Source organism: Dermacentor andersoni, chromosome 2 (genome assembly GCF_023375885.2).
Source record: "Dermacentor andersoni chromosome 2, qqDerAnde1_hic_scaffold, whole genome shotgun sequence".
Lineage (NCBI taxonomy): Eukaryota > Metazoa > Arthropoda > Arachnida > Ixodida > Ixodidae > Dermacentor > Dermacentor andersoni.
The window spans coordinates 245,157,455-245,174,816 of NC_092815.1; the positions used below are offsets into that span (position 1 = coordinate 245,157,455).

At 46.5% G+C, this 17,362-nt stretch overlaps 1 long non-coding RNA gene across 1 annotated transcript; it reads right to left on the minus strand.

Annotated features, from left to right (window-relative positions):
* Positions 1-5,863: 5,863 nt before the first annotated feature.
* Positions 5,864-16,244, minus strand: LOC129387093 (uncharacterized). Its single transcript, XR_011892673.1, has 3 exons — positions 15,735-16,244; positions 12,749-12,934; positions 5,864-5,985 (listed from the first exon to the last, which is right to left on the minus strand). It is a non-coding gene; the product is annotated as an uncharacterized lncRNA (long non-coding RNA).
* Positions 16,245-17,362: the final 1,118 nt, after the last annotated feature.

A 17,362-nucleotide genomic window follows, 5' to 3' on the forward strand; every position in this document is an offset into this window, starting at 1 on the left:
AAATGGGTGGTCCGGCCGCCTAGGCATAAACAAATCAAAGGAAAGATTGCTTATGGAATACTATTGGCCCGGCTGTTTGAAAGACGTAGAAAACTTTGTAAGGTCATGCGACGCCTGCCAGCACTCGGGTAAACCAGGAGAGACATGGAAAGCTCCACTAAAGGTAGTGCCCTTATTAACAGAACTTTTCAGACGACTTGTGATAGACACAGTAGGGCCTCTACCAAAAACAAAATCGGGTTACAGGTACTTGTTTACCGTGCTGTGTCCGGCTACAAAGTTTCCACAAGCAATCCCTCTGAAAGAGCTCAGCTCCACCGAAGTAGTAGACGCGCTTTTGACAGTGCTTGCACGAGTTGGGTTGCCAGCCGAAATTCAGGCAGATCAAGGGTCAGTATTCACCAGCGCACTTACTTCCACATTCTTGCAAAAGTGCGGGGTAAAGTTAATACTCAGTTCCGTCTATCACCCTCAGTCAAACAGTGTAGAGAGGTGGCATTCAGTGCTTAAGCGAGTTTTGCGTGCACTCTGTTACGAGCACAAGGAGGACTGGGAGAACTGTCTGCCGGCAACTTTGTTTGCTTTGCGAACGGTTCCACATGAGGCTACATGGTTCTCGCCAGCAGAACTAGTATATGGGAGGACACTCCGTTCTCCACTAAGAATGGTAAGAGAGATGTGGGAGGAAAGAGAGAGTCCAACAGTGGTTGAATACGTGCTAAATCTCCTGCAACGGCTAAGCGCAACCCAAGAACTAGTCGTAAAGAACATGGGAGTAGCTCAAAAGAACGCCGAATTCTATTACGACAAGAACGCGAGGCTTCGTACATTTAACGCCGGAGACCAGGTAATGAGCCTCAAACCTTCAAGAAAGAATAAGCTTGAAGTTCACAGGGACGGGCCCGTTAAAGCGTTGCACAAACTTTCAGATGCTAACTATGCTCTGAAAATGCCCCGTCGCAGGAACTAGGTGAGGATATATATCACTGCAATTTGATGAAGCCGTATATAGAGCGGAGCGGAGTCATTGACTATACCATCAAAGAGCAGGATGGCACTATCACCAAGATTAAGGAGTATAGGGCGACCTCCAACTCTGAAATCGGCCTAGAAGAAGTAGCAAACCATTCGGTAAGCTCGCACGCTCTTAGACCCGAGCAGCTAAATGAGCTAAAAGGGGTGTTAGGGGAATATCTCGACAGATTCAGCGATCGGCCGGGTAGAACCGACATAATAACGCACGAAATAGAGTTGACATCGACCGAACCCGTAAGATCAAAGCCTTACAGGGTGTCGCCAAGACAGAGAGAGATTATGGAGGCAGAGATACAGCGCATGCTTGAGTTGGGAGTTATTGAGCCCGCTGAGAGTGACTACACGTCACCGCTAATACTGGTAGAAACCCCTAACAAGGACCCTCGTCCATGTGTTGACTACAGGAAGTTAAATGCCATCACTAGGGATCAGCTGTACCCGATACCCAACATTGAGGAACGAATTGAAAGAGTTAGTGCTGCTACATACATTTCAACTATAGATCTCGAGCGGGGATACTGGCAAGTACCCCTTTCAGAAAGTGCCAGCCGCTATGCCGAATTTATCTCACCTGTAGGCACTTTTCGCCCTCTCGCACTCAGCTTCGGGCTGAAGAACGTGCGGTTTAGCTTATCTAAGTTTGTGGATATTTTCCTAAATGACTTGGAGGAGTTCGCCTTGCCATATCTTGATGATGGAGCAATTTTTTCGGACAGCGGTTGAGGGAAGCCTGCTTAACGATGAAAGCGGAAAAGTGTAGATTTGGTTGTTCACAGGTTACTTATGTGGGCCATGTTGTCGGCGAGGGCACGAGACGGCCGGCCGAGCTGAAAATAGCTACAATTGGAGAATTTTCTCAGCCGCGCACGAAAACGGACCATCGTTCATTTTTGGGACTTGTCGAGTACTATGAACCGTACATTCCGAATTATTCGCAAATGGCAAGTCCATTAACGGACGCCCTCCGAAAGGGAGCACAGAGTAGCGTACACTGGGATAAGGACAAAGAAAACGCTTTCCAAAGTTCGAAAACGCTATTGGGTTTTCGTCCTGTGCTTCGCGCGCCAGACTACACAAAGGAGTTCATAGTTCAATGCGACGCAAGCGACAGAGGTATGGGCGTGGTACTTAGTTCGGCGACGATAACGAAGAGCATCCTATCCTCTATGCTAGCCGTGACACACACACACTTGTGTACACACACACACTTGTGTGTGTGTGTAATCCCTCGCGAAGAGGCGGCTCCTCTGTGGGTCGAACGTTTCCCTTACCTTGGGATTGAGGGAGGACGGAGTGTTTATAAACCGCTGTTGTGCGGCTCCTCAGTGCACTTTCTCTGGCAGTCATGCTAGACTGATGAAATGCAACATCCTGGTGTAGATACTGTAAATAAACCCATATTCCTCGTTCTCGATGAGAAACAGCCCTTCCCTTCAACAACGTCCCCAGCGTGGATAAGTTGGACGACGGCATGGGCCAGCTACCTATTAATTCATGGCCGCCTCCAATCGTGACAACTGGTTGCGAACGGTGGTATTGAGCCCCCAATCCTGAAAGCAGGCGCACAAAATGTGGTCAAACCATGCTTCATGGCCGCAGTTATCACAGGTTGCGGTGTCGGTCATCTCTATGCGAAACGCATAGGCTTTGGTGCAGGCAACGCCCAACCAGTCGGTACAAAACCATGGCGTCTCCACGGCAAAGCTGTGATGGCGCTCAGTCTCAAATGTGGGATCAAGCGAGTGCAGTCGAGAATTTTTTAAATGTGGCTCATTCCATTGCGACGTTGTGCACGGCCGAGCAAGCAGGCGGAGCTTCCGTGCTGCGTCAGTTCTAGAAAGTGGAATTGGTACGTGGTGCTCCTCATTATGGGCTGAACTGGCAGCTTGATCGGCCATTTTCGATAATCCCGCAGTGACTTGGAAGCTACTGGAAATTTATTCTATGGCCTGCATCACTTATATGTTGTAACGTCTCTGTAATGTGAAATATTAGCTGTTCGTACAGTCCGCGTCGTAAAGGTGACAGTAGAGAGTGCATTGCTGCCTTTGAATCGCAGGATATGCAAATAAGCGATGAATCGCCACAAAAGTGGCGGTTCATCACCAATGTACTGTAGGGCAGTCAAGAGCGTTGCGAGCTCTGCTGCCGTCGATGTTGCCACGTGAGTCGTCTTAAATTTGATTGTTATAACATTTGCTGGTATCACGACTGCCGCCGCGGAGCTGTTTGTCAGGACAGATCAATCGGTGTAGATATGCGTAGAATCACGGTAGTTCTCGTACAAGAATAATAGCGTGAGCTGTTTAAAGGCGGGTGTTGATAGACCAGCTTTTATCCTGTTGCCAGTTATTTCGAGGTTGACTTTTGGCTGAGTGAGGCACCATGAAGCACTCGAAGGTCTCGCAGCCAGAGTGAAACAAGTTGGCAATGTTTCATCATGTACGGTTATCGTTTGGCTGAAGATGTGCGTGGTCTGTCCGCTGGTAGAGAGGCTAAGTGGTAAGAAGGAGTCCTGGCTAGATGCTTTATTTGGGTCCTGAGCACTTCAATTTCATCGTGGGTCTTGACGATAGCGATTGCTATCGTACACTAAAAAAATTGCCTTACTTTACAGAAAATCTGCTGGTAATTTGTGACCGAACACTCTTCCGTAAATTAAGAACGATCCTTTCCGTAGAACGGACTACAGTAAAAGCGAGACCGTAACACAAGATACCAGTGCTTCTGCATCTAGAAAACGGAAGACTGCATTCTGAAACTGTACTATCCCCGTTAAAGTACGGTGCTTCTCGTATTCAGAAAACGGAACACACTGTATGCTGAATTTGTACTATAACCGTTAAAATACAGGTGCTTGCCGTATTCAGAAAAGAAAGACTCCGTATGCTGAATCTGTACTATATCCGTTGAAGTACAAGTGCTTCCCGTATTTCCTCTTGCAGAGCATATCCATTGTTCGGAGAATGTGCCATCGGGGACAAAATTGCCCAGGACGTGTGAGAGTCGACCGAATTTTATTGGTGCATTATTTGCTGGGATCAGCCGTGCTAAATCTGCGTTCGGAATGTGCATATGTAACCCACTGTTTTCAGCGGTCTTGAACAGAAATGCAATTTGGTCCAATGCTCGCACTTCCAGGGTACTTTTGTCCACGATAGTACATCTCCTTTAATGCAAATGTCATGAAGACAGCTCATAGCCGAAGCAGCAGGTCACCATTGAGAAAATTCTCTTGCCAACAAACTGACATGGCTGCAGAGATTAAACACATTGCACTTTGTGATATGAATGCACTGCATAGCATATATACAAAAAGGTGCAACATTTCAGTCCTCAAGTTCTTAGATCACAGAAGCAACTTTATTTTCTTCAATCACTCATCTTGCACTTTTTCCTGGTGAAAGTTGTTCTTGACCCCAAACGCTTGCAAGGATAAACTTGCTGCTGTTAGGAGAAACAAAATAGCATTCATGAATATCCATCCTAAAGAAAGCGGCAGAAAAGTATAATCACAGCGCACAACAAAGCAGTAACTTTTGTTAGAAAAACAGGTAAGTAGACCAACATTAGACCAACACTAGTATCACCTGTGAAGGTTTCTAATTTTAATTGCACACAGTAAAAACCTCCATGCAGTTTTGCAAAACGCAAACCCCCTACCTTTTTGTTTTTCAAAGATAATGACACGTAGGGCCACAACATGTACATTATGCGTTTCGTTCCCAAACAATCAAAGTGAATAGCACCACCCAAAGTGTTATGTGCCTTCTGTCTCACATTTTCTGTGAAAAATTGTTAGTGTCGAAAGCTGCGATGGGCAGAGAAATGGATTTCTGGAGCAATATAAAGTATTAAGTACTGTGATCTCAGTTCTTTCACTGCTGTTTAAGCATTATCGGGTCTTAAAGTAAAAAAAAAATGAGGAATAAATACATGTATATTTCACGTCAGAACCCTCATGAGGTATTTAGTAGTCTGGATTATTGATTTACAACGCAGGACAGATTTTATTCCACTGAAAGAATGGCATCATGCCAATAATTCTTGCATTTGGTGCTATATTTATTTGTATTTAGTGCAGTTGGAATGTGTGTGCATTGTCAGCGATATCGCTTGACATGTTTTAGATTGACTGTTTTCCCAATTTAGGCAAATTCGTATTCGCAAATAACTTTGTATGACACCAAGAACTTAATTAGCAGGAGTATTTCTAACATTTGCAAGATATGAGGATCCTGGATGCATATCTAAGCCTGGGGTGCACGCCGCCCTCTAATCTCATCAGCAAGTTTCTGGAACTCATCTACAAGGTTTCTTATGATGAATGTAAAGTTGCTTGAACGGGAGATAGGGAAGTTAAACAGGTGAATTATGCAGCATAAGAATGATGTCAGCAAGAAGCACTGTCGCTCAATGTGCATAGACTACCAAACGCAAGAATTATTTGGGATGATTTAAAATTTTGGCATTGGAACGAAATGTATTTTAATCTATGTATAAACTCTGATTATTCACTCTACTACCACTACCTTCACCAGAAACATTCATAATTATTATCATATCTATGCCACATCATCCTAGCTAATATTCAAGCCTTCATAAGCTGCTTCTTTTACTGCTAATTCTTTGGGAAAGAGGTGTCCGTATCAAGACCATATCATATACTTAGTACACGTTTTTTGATAAATGATAAGGGAAAAATTTCACACCAAAAATGCTTTCAGCTTGAGCAAGTTCTATGTTTGAAGCTGTTGATTCTTTTTTCCCTTTGCCATCTTTGACCCACCTGGTTAGCTAAGTAGACAGAAAATCTGCAGAAGAAAGGTGGGGTTGCCAATTAGGCTTGGGACCCAGGGGACCTTTTCACGGTCACTGAAGGAATTGCCTGTGGCCTGGGCATCTTCCTTGAGGGCCATGGCCATGTCTAAGAAACCTTGTCTCCACAGGCTGCATAAAGAAGGATAATTACCTGAGCTAAGTCTTTTTCTTAAAAGAACCCATTTAAGTTGTATTCGTGGCTTTGCACCACAAAATTGCCACGCGACTGGCTACTCAAGACACTTTACGTGTATTCACAGGCTTATTCATTGGAAAAACACTTTTATGTAGCACACAATGTGTAACATAAAAGTGTATCGCGAGGCTTTCATATTGCTCTACAACTTTTCATTGACACTTTTCATTTAATTATTTGAGATATTTATTAATTAAGAATTATGTAATTAGGCAGAATGCAAAAAATAATCCGAGTATCTGCAAGCGATGGCAAACATTACCCCCATTCTGTCTAGTTACATCGCATTTACATATTTTTAAAATCTTGGTGCACGATAGTTAGGACACCCTGTAGATCAAAAAACAAAATTGCTACGGAACAGCCGCCACAGTGAGGCTGCACTAAGGACGAAGACGACGTGGGCCCACTTGATATAGCGTCGCCATTTTGGTCTTCCGTTAGCTTCCCTTAAATATGTTGTATATAGTATCGGGCTCCAGCTACACGCAACATTAATTTGGTGGGGGTGGACGTTCCCCGTACCCGTCATGGAGCTTCGTAGCGGTCGCAACGCCGACAGTGCAACTTCGGCCCCGGCTGGCGGCACTTCATCTACGCAACCGTCTCCGCCTGCAGCCCCGACCTACGTCGCCGTCTCAACACCTCGGGATCCTGGTGTTTTCGACGGAGTCGGCAGTCCTGATGTTGACGACTGGCTCCGCTTATACGAACGTGTCAGCACCAGTCACAGGTGGGATCCGACTATTATGCTTGCGAACGTTCTTTTCTACCTCGACGGAGCCCCACCTGCAAGGTTCCAGACTCACGAAGAGGAGACCTCGACCTGGGATCTCTTCAAAGAGAAGCTCCGTGACCTTTTTCGCAGTGCGTTCGGTCGCCAAGTCAATGCGAAGAAAACCCTTGCCACACGTGTACAGACGACCACCGAGTCCTACGTGTCGTACATTCTCGACGTCTTGGCCCTTTGTGCCAAGGCTTACCCGACCCTCTCTGAGGACGATAAGGTTAATCACGTCCTCAAAGGCATTGCTGACGACGCCTTCAATTTACTGGTATTTACGAACGTCACCAGCATCGATGCGATCCTCAAGGAGTGCCGCCGTCTCGAGCATGCTAAAAGCCGCCGGGTATCCCAGCACATCACGCGACTGGCCAACACAGCTGCTACGTCATCCTGTGACGACCTCTTCCACCAGCCGTCACGATGTGACAACTTGACCCGCATCATTCGTCGTGAGGTCGAAGCGGCACAGCCGGCGGTCCCTTCATTCCCGTCACCTGATCATTCTCCGGTGACAGTCTCCTTGATCCAGGCCGTCGTCCGTCAAGAGTTGTCCAACGTCGGCCTGCAATCCATTCGTTCCATACGCTCGGAACCTCTTTCCCCACGCACGTCCCCACCGCGTTCTTCTTACTCCTCTTACGGACAGCGCAACCCCTCCGAATGGCGAACCGTGGACGACAAGCCAATCTGTTTTAAGTGCCGACGCAATGGACATGTCGCTCGCCACTGCCGCAGCCGCTGGACTTCTCCGATACGCTATTCTCCTGATTACCACCCTCGCCCCTCTAGCGCGTCCTTTTCCTTCGCCCCTTCTATGCCCGCCGCTCCATCAACTGACCCTACGAAACCTTTGACACGACCCCGCTACACCCGCTCGCCTTCTCCCTCCCGTCGTCAATCTCGTTCACCCCCGTCACGCCGTGCTCCTTCTCCGACCTACTCACCGCACCCCCGACCGGAAAACTAGACAGTGCAGCTTCTGGAGGTGAAGCTGCAAAGACGACATTGGGTCAAAATCCTCGCTTCACCTTACCCACGAACAAGAATATTTTGGACGTTCTCGTCGACAATGATCCTGCGTGCGCGTTGATTGACACCGGGGCGCATGTGTCCATTATGAGTGCTTCACCGTCATCGAGCATTGCCCTCACGAACTCATTCTCGGTCTGGATTTCCTTGCCAATTATTCGGCGCTCACTGACTGTTCGGCCGGCTCACTTCGCCTTGACTTGCCTCTTCTTGCCGACCCTGTGGAACCGCCTCGAAGCCGTTTGAGCTGCATGGATTTTATTCGCCTACCACCTCAATCTGTGACGCACATCGACTGGTTGTCCTCACCAGCTGTACCTGACGGTAATTACGTGGTCGCACCAATTGCGGCAGTTATACTTACACATGGTGTTACCGTGCCGCACACTGTGCTGACAATTACTGGAAACCGCACCTGCCTTCTCCTTGTCAATTTCGCGCTAACCGCGCAAGTTCTGCCTCAGGGGATTACATTGGCTATAATTAGCGCTTTGCAGGATGATGAGATCGAGCCATTCACAGTGGAAGATCGTCACAGCTCAGCGCATACCGTGACGTCATCGCATGCTACTGACATCGACACTGAGAAGATGGTTTCCTCTGACCTTACACCTGTTCAAGCTGAAACCCTTTGTTGCGTTCTTGACGGCTATCGCGACATTTTTGACTTTGACAATCGACCCTTAGGTCAAACGTCCGTCCTGACCCATCGCATAAACACTGGCGATGCGAACCCTATTCACCATCGTCCATATCGTGTTTCTGCGTCCGAATGAGCTGTTATCCAACAGGAAGTCAAAAAGATGCTTGCAAAGGACATTATCGAGCCTTCCTGTAGTCCCTGGGCTTCTCCCGTCGTACTTGTCAAAAAGAAGGATGGAACGTGGCGTTCTTGTGTAGATTATCGCCACCTGAACAAAATCACAAAAGGGACGCCTACCCTTTGCCACGTATTGATGACGCTCTGGACTACTTGTCCGGTGCCACCTATTTTTCTTCTATCGACTTACGGTCCGGCTACTGGCAGATATCCGTCGACGACATGGACCGAGAGAAGACTGCATTTATTACCCCTGACGGCCTTTATCAGTTCAAGGTGATGCCTTTCGATCTCTGTAACGCGCCCGCCACCTTCGAACGAATGATGCACTCTGCTTCAGGGATTCAAGTGGTCCACCTGTCTGTGCTATCTGGACGACGTCATCGTTTATTCGCCCACATTTGACACGCATCTAGACCGTCTTTCAGCGACTCTTGACGTGTTCCGCCGCGCCGGTCTCCAGTTGAATTCGTCAAAATGTCACTTCGCTCACCACCAAATCACTGTCCTTAGACACCTCCTGGACGCCAGAGGCGTGCGACCTGATCCGGACAAAATTCGCGCCGTTACGAACTTCCCTGTTCCGAAGTCTACCAAGGACGTTCGTAGTTCCGCAGGGCTGTGGTCTTATTTCCGACGCTTTGTGAAGGATTTTGCGACCATCGCACGTCCTCTTACCGACCTCTTAAAAAAAAAACGCCCCATTTTCTTGGGGACCTGACCATGCCGCATCTTTTTCGCAGCTCACTGCTCTCCTTACCACGCCTCCAATTCTGGCCCACTTTGACCCGTCTGCCTCATTGGAAGTTCGAACTGATGCCGTGGTCACGTCATAGGAGCAGTGTTAGCACAACGCCAGCGTGGACATGATCACGTTATAGCTTATGCCAGCCGACTTCTATCCCCCGCTGAGCGCAATTATTCAATCCCAGAGCGCGAGTGCCTCGCTCTTGTGTGGGCTGTTGCGAAGTTTCGTCCATACGTGTACGGACGCCCCTTCTATGTCATCACTGATCACCACGCCCTCTGCTGGCTATCCTCGCTCAAGGACCCCACGGGACGACTTGCTCGATGGGTGTTACGCCTGCAGGAATATACCTTCGTGGTATATATGACGGGACGCTTGCACCAGGATGCCGATTGTTTGTGCCGCTAACCCGTCGACGAACCGGCTGATGCGGACGTCATTGCTTGCGTTTTCTCTGTGTCCCAGTTGCTTGAAATCGGCAACGAGCAACGCCGCGATCCTTCATTACGAGCCCTCATCGACTATCTGGAGTCAACGCCTGGCGACGCCTCTCTCCGGATGTTTCTCCTTAAGGAGGGGACCATTATACCGCCGCAATCTCGATCCATGCGGCCTTGACCTTCTGCTTGTAATTCCATCACACATGCGTTCGACTGTCCACCAACAACTTCACGACGCTCCCTTGGCTGGACACTTGGGCGTCTCGCGCACATACGACGGTGTACGCCGTCGATTCTTTTGGCCGGATCTCGCCCGCTCTGTGCGGCGCTACGTTGCCGCTTGTGAGCCCTGTCAGCGCCGGACGAAGCCCTCCACACCTCCAGCTGGATGCCTCCAGCCGATCGACATCCCACCGGAACCCTTTTTCCGTGTTGGTCCAGACCTTCTTGGACCGTTTCCTCTCTCGGGCTCCGCAAATAAATGGGTCGCCGTCGCTACTGATTATGCTACGCGGTACGCAATCACCAGAGCCCTTCCGACAAGTTGTGCTACTGACGTTGCTGACTTTCTGCTCTTTGACATCATTTTAGTGCACGGTGCTCCGCGCCAATTACTCACTGATCGTGGCCGCAGCTTTCTGTCGGCAGTCGTCGAGGACATCCTCCGCTCCTGCTCGACAAAGCACAAGTTAAGCACGTCCTACCACCCATAGACCAACGGCCTCACGGAGCGCCTCAACCGGACCATCGCGGACATGTTTCAAAGTACGTTGCAACTGACCACCACGACTGGGATCTTCACTTACCATATGTGACATTCGCGAATAATTCATCGCGTCACGACACCGCCAGCTATTCACCATTCTACCTCCATATGACCGAGAACCGAGAACTCGCGTTGCCCTTGGACACTTTGTTGCCCTGGGCCACACCTTCAACCACTGAATACGCCCGCGACGCGATCGCACACGTGGACCACGCGTGCCAGCTTGCCCGCACCCGTCTCGATGCCTCACAGGAGCATCAGAGACGCCTCTTTCTATGATTGCCACCATCGCGACGTGCACTTTACTCCGGGTTCTCTGGTGCTTCTCTGGTCACCCATTCGACGTATGGGCCTTTCCGAAAAGCTGCTGTCGCGCTACACTGGCCCATACCGCGTGGTGCGACAAGTGACCAATGTCACGTATGAAGTCATCCCCGCCGACCTGTCAGCGTCATCGTCGGCTGCAAGTGACATCGTTCACGTGGCGAGACTAAAGCCTTACCAGACACCTTTCACCGCGGATGTGTAGATTAAGCACCGGGACGGTGCTTCTACTGCCGGGGGTGATGCTACGAAACAGCCGCCACAATGAGGCTGCACTGAGGAGGAAGAAGACGACGTGGGCCCGTTTGATATAGCGTCGCCATTTTGGCCTTCCGTTAGCTTCCCTGTAAATCAATTGTATGTAGTATTGGGATCCAGCTACACGTGACAATATTACACTTTTCATAATCATCTCTTGCGTGTTATTGGTGGCTATGGCTGCTTCATGTTATTCTTTCAGTACGGTACAAGCAGTTTTGAAGTAAAATTGTTTTGCATCGAGGGCGTGTAATCTAGAAAATCAAGTAAAAGGTCAAGTTGTGTTCACTATTCTGATGTTTAGATAAGAAGGTGCAGGAAAAGGAAACCGGACACAACACCTAATAAACAATGCGAAATTTGAACATCTCAACTGAACAAGAAACCAGTTTTTGAAAACACTGAAAAAAGCCACCAGCTTACGCAGAGTACACCCTTGCTATGTACTCCAAATGAAGTTGTTACCGCAATGCTTGGGCACCATATCAACGTAACAATCAAGAACTTTGAGCAGAATATTAACACCACTAAATGAACTGGCCTTTGAAGATTCTTGATTTGAAATCCTCAACGACTTGTTCTGGCGTTTAATCTGTCGAGCTCAATCTGCATTCTCGAAAGCTGGTTCTCGGCCATAATTTCTCTAAACGCAACATCAGCTTAAATCTCAAGATAGGGTTGACCTGTAGATAAAGTGGATAATGCATGGCAAACATCATGAACACTCTTACATGTTAACCAGATGGTTCTGTCATGCAGCCATGAAATTATGTGATGCAGACACATGATATATTGAGCTGGTTTTGTGAAGTGTTTCATGCTTCCAAGGCTTCTTCTCCAGTTGTGAAAGCTGTCTCCACTAGCTAAATAAGCGATGAGAATAAAAAAAAGAACTTCAACATGCTCACAATACGTTTGCCACTTGCAAGAAACCAGCAGTTTTTTTGGCCTACTAGGCTGCCTGGTGCAAACCTACTATGCCATAGTACTTGCGTTACCCAGTACCAGTTACTTTAAAATGCAATGTGTTCAGAGCCATTTCTCTCTGTTTTTCTGCTTTGGAAAGTTTACCATGTGTTCAGTAGGCGTCGAGAAAGGGGACAGAAAACACGTGCACCACTTCTAATATGTTTTGCTGGATGCAGCACACCGCACCGGATGCAGGTGAAGGATGCATGGAAATGCGGTGTCATGCAGTCGCTTGTACTGGAAGCAGGGCGTATGGTGGAATAACTAGTGCGTGCGATCCGATAATATTGCTGCCGAAAAAATTTTCTTAGAGGTTTTTCACATTTTAGGAGGTCTCTACATGTCTGGTAAGCGTTTTTATGACAACCTGAACCCGTATACGATAGTGTTCTCATACACCAAGTTTTTGCTCATTTACCAGTGTTTCCATTGCACGCCACTTATGTTAGCCACACTGTGGACACTGCAATGGAAAAATTCTGGACACCTCGAAACACTGCTTGGGTAGCTTATGGCACATCAGGCAGGCATATTAGGGGAAGAAATGCCACACACCCGTGCAAACGAAGTGCTGCTGCAAAGTTGTGAAGCACCAAGTTCCGGGACAAGGTTGGCTTCAGTCGAGGGCGCTCTATGTGCTGTCCATCCCCTGTAGTACAGACCAGTGGTGTGGACACTTCTATACTGGCGTTCTTTTCTGGTCGGAACCTTGGCAACAGCTTCCACCATACTTTTTTGAACCTGCAACATCTGCAGAGAAAGTCACATCACTGTGCGTTGATTGTATGGCTTTATTCTTCTACACATTCTATCAAATCATTAAAAAATACAGTTCGCACATTTTTACGACTTTATATAGACAGTCTAGTTGCTAGACACGCGAAACATTACCATCCCTCTGACAGAATGCAACAATAGAAGCATACATTGTAAAGCTACACTAAAATTTAAATTGATGTGACACCGTATGAGCATACAGTATGCTTACTGTATGCTCTAGCCCTGTGTCAAGTAAAAGGTAATTGTCAATCATTTATGGTGTATTTCTACTTATTCTGGGTCATCAAACTGTACAATCAATGTTCCAAGTTTACACATTGTTGGCTTTTGATTGCCTATGTGATCCGTTTAGTACTTACGCATGCAGTAATCCCACTGTAATAAGGAAAAAGAGTTAGAAAAAGAAATGCCGTGATAATCTTCCACATTTGCTGAGGGCAGGAGCAATAGCCCATAGCATGTGGTTGAAGCTACATAAATACTCAGTTTTCACACAGCTTAATTGTTCAGCAAGTAATAAAGAGGTACGCAGTGCGCCTCTGCATGATCAATAAAATCTGACTACTTGACACTGCACTAAGGCTGCTGCTTGGTACTGATCGGTAGTTCGGCTTTGGTTTTCTGATATACAGAACCGTTTAGGTACAAGTAGTTTACTTTCTGATAAAATGGAACTTGGAGCACTGGTCATTTGCACATAAATAATGCGACAGCAAATATAACACAAGGATAGGAATATGGGTCTCTTAGAAAAAGTACATACACGTTATGATTATAATGAGATGTGATGCCACAATGAAACAGAAAGCAACGCATAGAAGTGGACGCGACTTCCATGCCACCAAGGTTATTGGACAGACAGTACTTCAGAATTGCCCGCAACTCAGTCAAGCAAGGAAAAGCCGCATTTGCTTGCGTTCAACACAATGCGTTGGCGAGCTAGTTGGTGTGAATTCCTACATACTTTGTTTAGCGCAAAACAATGGACACAAGAAAGACGACCCCCCCCCTTCGGGCACAAGGCGCTACTCTCAACAGACATCACTTTATTGCGTCACTCCTTTATAGATAGCAGAATCTAGAAGAAGATGCGCAGTGAGCACCATGTGCAGGAACCGCCAACATCTGATCACAAAAGCGCACTGATGCGACGGAATCCAAAAAACCATATTGAGCACTGGACAAGATTAAAGAAGGCACACTAATGCACTGTAACCCCAATGACTGTATGAAGAAAGCTTCCGATAACTCTCGGGCGGTGGTATCACAGCACTTTTTCAATATCGTAGTTTCACAAAACATGGATTTGCACTTCCATATTTTACAATGTTGAGCCAAATGGGAACCTGTGCCTGTTGGTATGGATCACTCGTGTTCGCAATGTTTCGTGATACTACGATTTTAAAAAAGAGCTGTGATACCACCACCCGAGAGTTATCGGAAGCTTTCTTCATACAGTCATTAGGGTCACAGTGCATTTGTGTGCCTTCCTTAACCTTCTACAATGCTCAATGTTTCTTTTTTTTTATTCTGTCGCGTGTGTGTGCTCCAGTGATCGGATGTTGGTGGTTCCTGCACATGGTGTTCACAGCGCATGTCCTTCTAGATTGTGCTGTCTATCAAGGAGTGACGCAATAAAGTGATGTCCGTTGAGAGTTGCGCCTTATTCTGTCGTCTTTCTTGTGTCCGTTGTTTTGCGCTAAAAAAAGTAATTATGTATTCCTTGTGCGTGTTTGAAGACAGCTCCACACGCAGTAGCGATTCCAGTATTGCTGCCCAGTGGTTTAGCTCGCCGCAGTTTGAAGTGCCACAAAATATAAGGAGAGAAAACTGCATTATAGTCTTGTTGCAAACAGGAATATAACGTGAAGTGCTTTCTGAGGCCAGAAACTATAAAAAAAAATTCATGATGCACCACTGTGCAGGGCTTTATATTAGTCAAATACATTTAGTGCAAATATCACGCCATGATGGTACACAATGGTGGTAATCTGTAATAATATAAAAGGTGCCTTAATGTTACAACAAAAGTTGAAATACTAATAGGCGTGTAAATTTTAGCATGCAGGGGCACCACTTGGTTAAACAATAGTGATGTAATGTCTATGTGTACAAGTATTACCCATGCATTTCTGCGATTGTCCAAATGGCAGAAATGAATGGGCAATACTGATACATAGATATTACATCACTATTGTTTAACCAATTGGTTAAACTATGTCTGCCTCATACCAGATTAGAATTAAAGCATAAATTATTTATAGTCACTCGAACAGTAACAACTCACTTGAAATTCACAGTAAGTACACCCCTGTTGATACCAGCCTCCCCCAATTCTAAACTGTGCTGCATGCTTTACAGAGAAATTATAGTGGTATCACTTAACTCTGAAGCTATTCAGGACTGCAGCACTGTAGAAGACATCTACAAATGTCCCATTTCATGTATAACAGCCTCAATTGCTTGCATATCTTACCAAGTGCAAATTAAGATTACTTCTCCTTGTTTAGCATTTTTGCCTGCCAGACCACAATCCAATGACATCAATATATTAACATATTACCTCAAAGAACCTAATTTGGCTTATAGATTAACACCTTCGCATACTGCCACAGCTGCACTCTTTCATATACGTTGCAATCATAAAGGAGTGCTTGTCCACCAGCACTCCAATGTCACTAACAGTGATCACCTACACAGCTAAGTAGACGGTCATGATTCACGTAGCCAATAGCCAAGAAAAAAAAAAAAATCCACTCACTTTGAGAGCTACAATACTGTGATAACTTGAGAGAGATGGACCCACTGCAGGCTGTAGACCTCTTCTCAGCTCCAGCAGAACAGCAACTTGCATTTCAGTAAAAGAAAAGGATTAATTAATATTGACAATTTACCTTGTTTTTGCTGAGTATCAATACAATCTGACTTTCATGCATATTCACTCTCCGCTTCAGTAACACAACTGAATTATTCGTAAAATAGAGTATCTGATGATACCATTCGCTTCTCTTGTATGTCCAAATTTTTTCGCACTGATACACCGTTTACTGCTTGCTTACTAACACGAATGCCTTAACTGCCCAGACATCATTCGAAGCAACACGTCTTGCTGCACCGCAAAAAGTTGCACCAAGGAAACACAGCACAGCAGCCAGAGCGCAGGATTATTTTATCTGGTCACAATTAAAACGTGCATCCAAGCAAGAAAGTGACGATCACAGGTAGTGAGCCAGTGCTATTGCCTCGAACGTTTATTTCCATATTCTAACAGAAGTTCTTGTATCGGATACAGTATGCTCTCAAGCCAATACAAGCGTCAATACAAGTGCGCAACTGAACGCAGTTTTATTCTACGCTTTTAACGCGAGTGAGCAAAAGGTTAGAAGTACCACACGAAAATTGCGATCGAGTCGATTGCGCTACCACTGGAATCGGTCTGAAAAGATAGGGTGATCCCTTTCCCCATTCATGCGTCGTTTTTGCCCTAAGACGTTCCATAGTGGTCTATTGAAACAGTATTTCTGTTCGCGACACTGGCTTACCATACATAATTTTAACAACTACGTTATGGAAACCAAATAAGATTAAAATGGGCTTACCTCATGAGCAAGTTACGAGCGCGCGTAGACTTGAACACCCGTTGAGAGCAAGCAGGTTATCCGTGTCCAAGCGCATACGTGCACCCAAACAAAGGACAACTTCTTCAATGCCGCAGCGTGCAGAGTTTTGTAGACGAAGTGAAAGACATCCAGCGCAAATATCCCCGCGCGATGACGGCAAATGATGAGAGCACAAGCGTACACCACACAGCGGCAAATTCGGAACTTTGCCAATTCGAACGTGCCGAGATTCAAGCAGCGTAACCACCCATCGTTTCTGTTCTTCGCTCCCGATGCGTCAGTCTCTCTTCCTAGGGGTCTTGTTCCACTCTTGAGTACAAATCAAGAGATATTTACCGCAAATTAACCACTTTTGCAACACGACACGATAAATGCCAGCTGACTACACATGTGCAGCTACGTCTGCCACTAGTAACGTTGGTCTGCCACTTCTAACGGAAGCGCAGCGCGCGCTGCCCCCTGGTGCCGCACTCTGTGAGCGCGGGGAACAGAACAGAATCGGTTTCGTTTTCGCAATTGTGTTCTAGTTGCTGGAATTGCAAAATAATTGCTTGACAATTAATTGCATTCTAAAAGAGGAGAACGCTTTCTCTCCCACAAGTTAGTGCGTTTTGTACAAATGGCAGAAAGGCAGGGAGGTCAACCAAACCGTTCGCTACTGGGGATAGCAAACCCCTGTGCTGCAATGACGTGCAAAGCAGTGCACTGCGATGCGTCCATAAGCTCTAGTATAGTGATAATTTCGGCTGTTTGGTGCATGTAATGAATG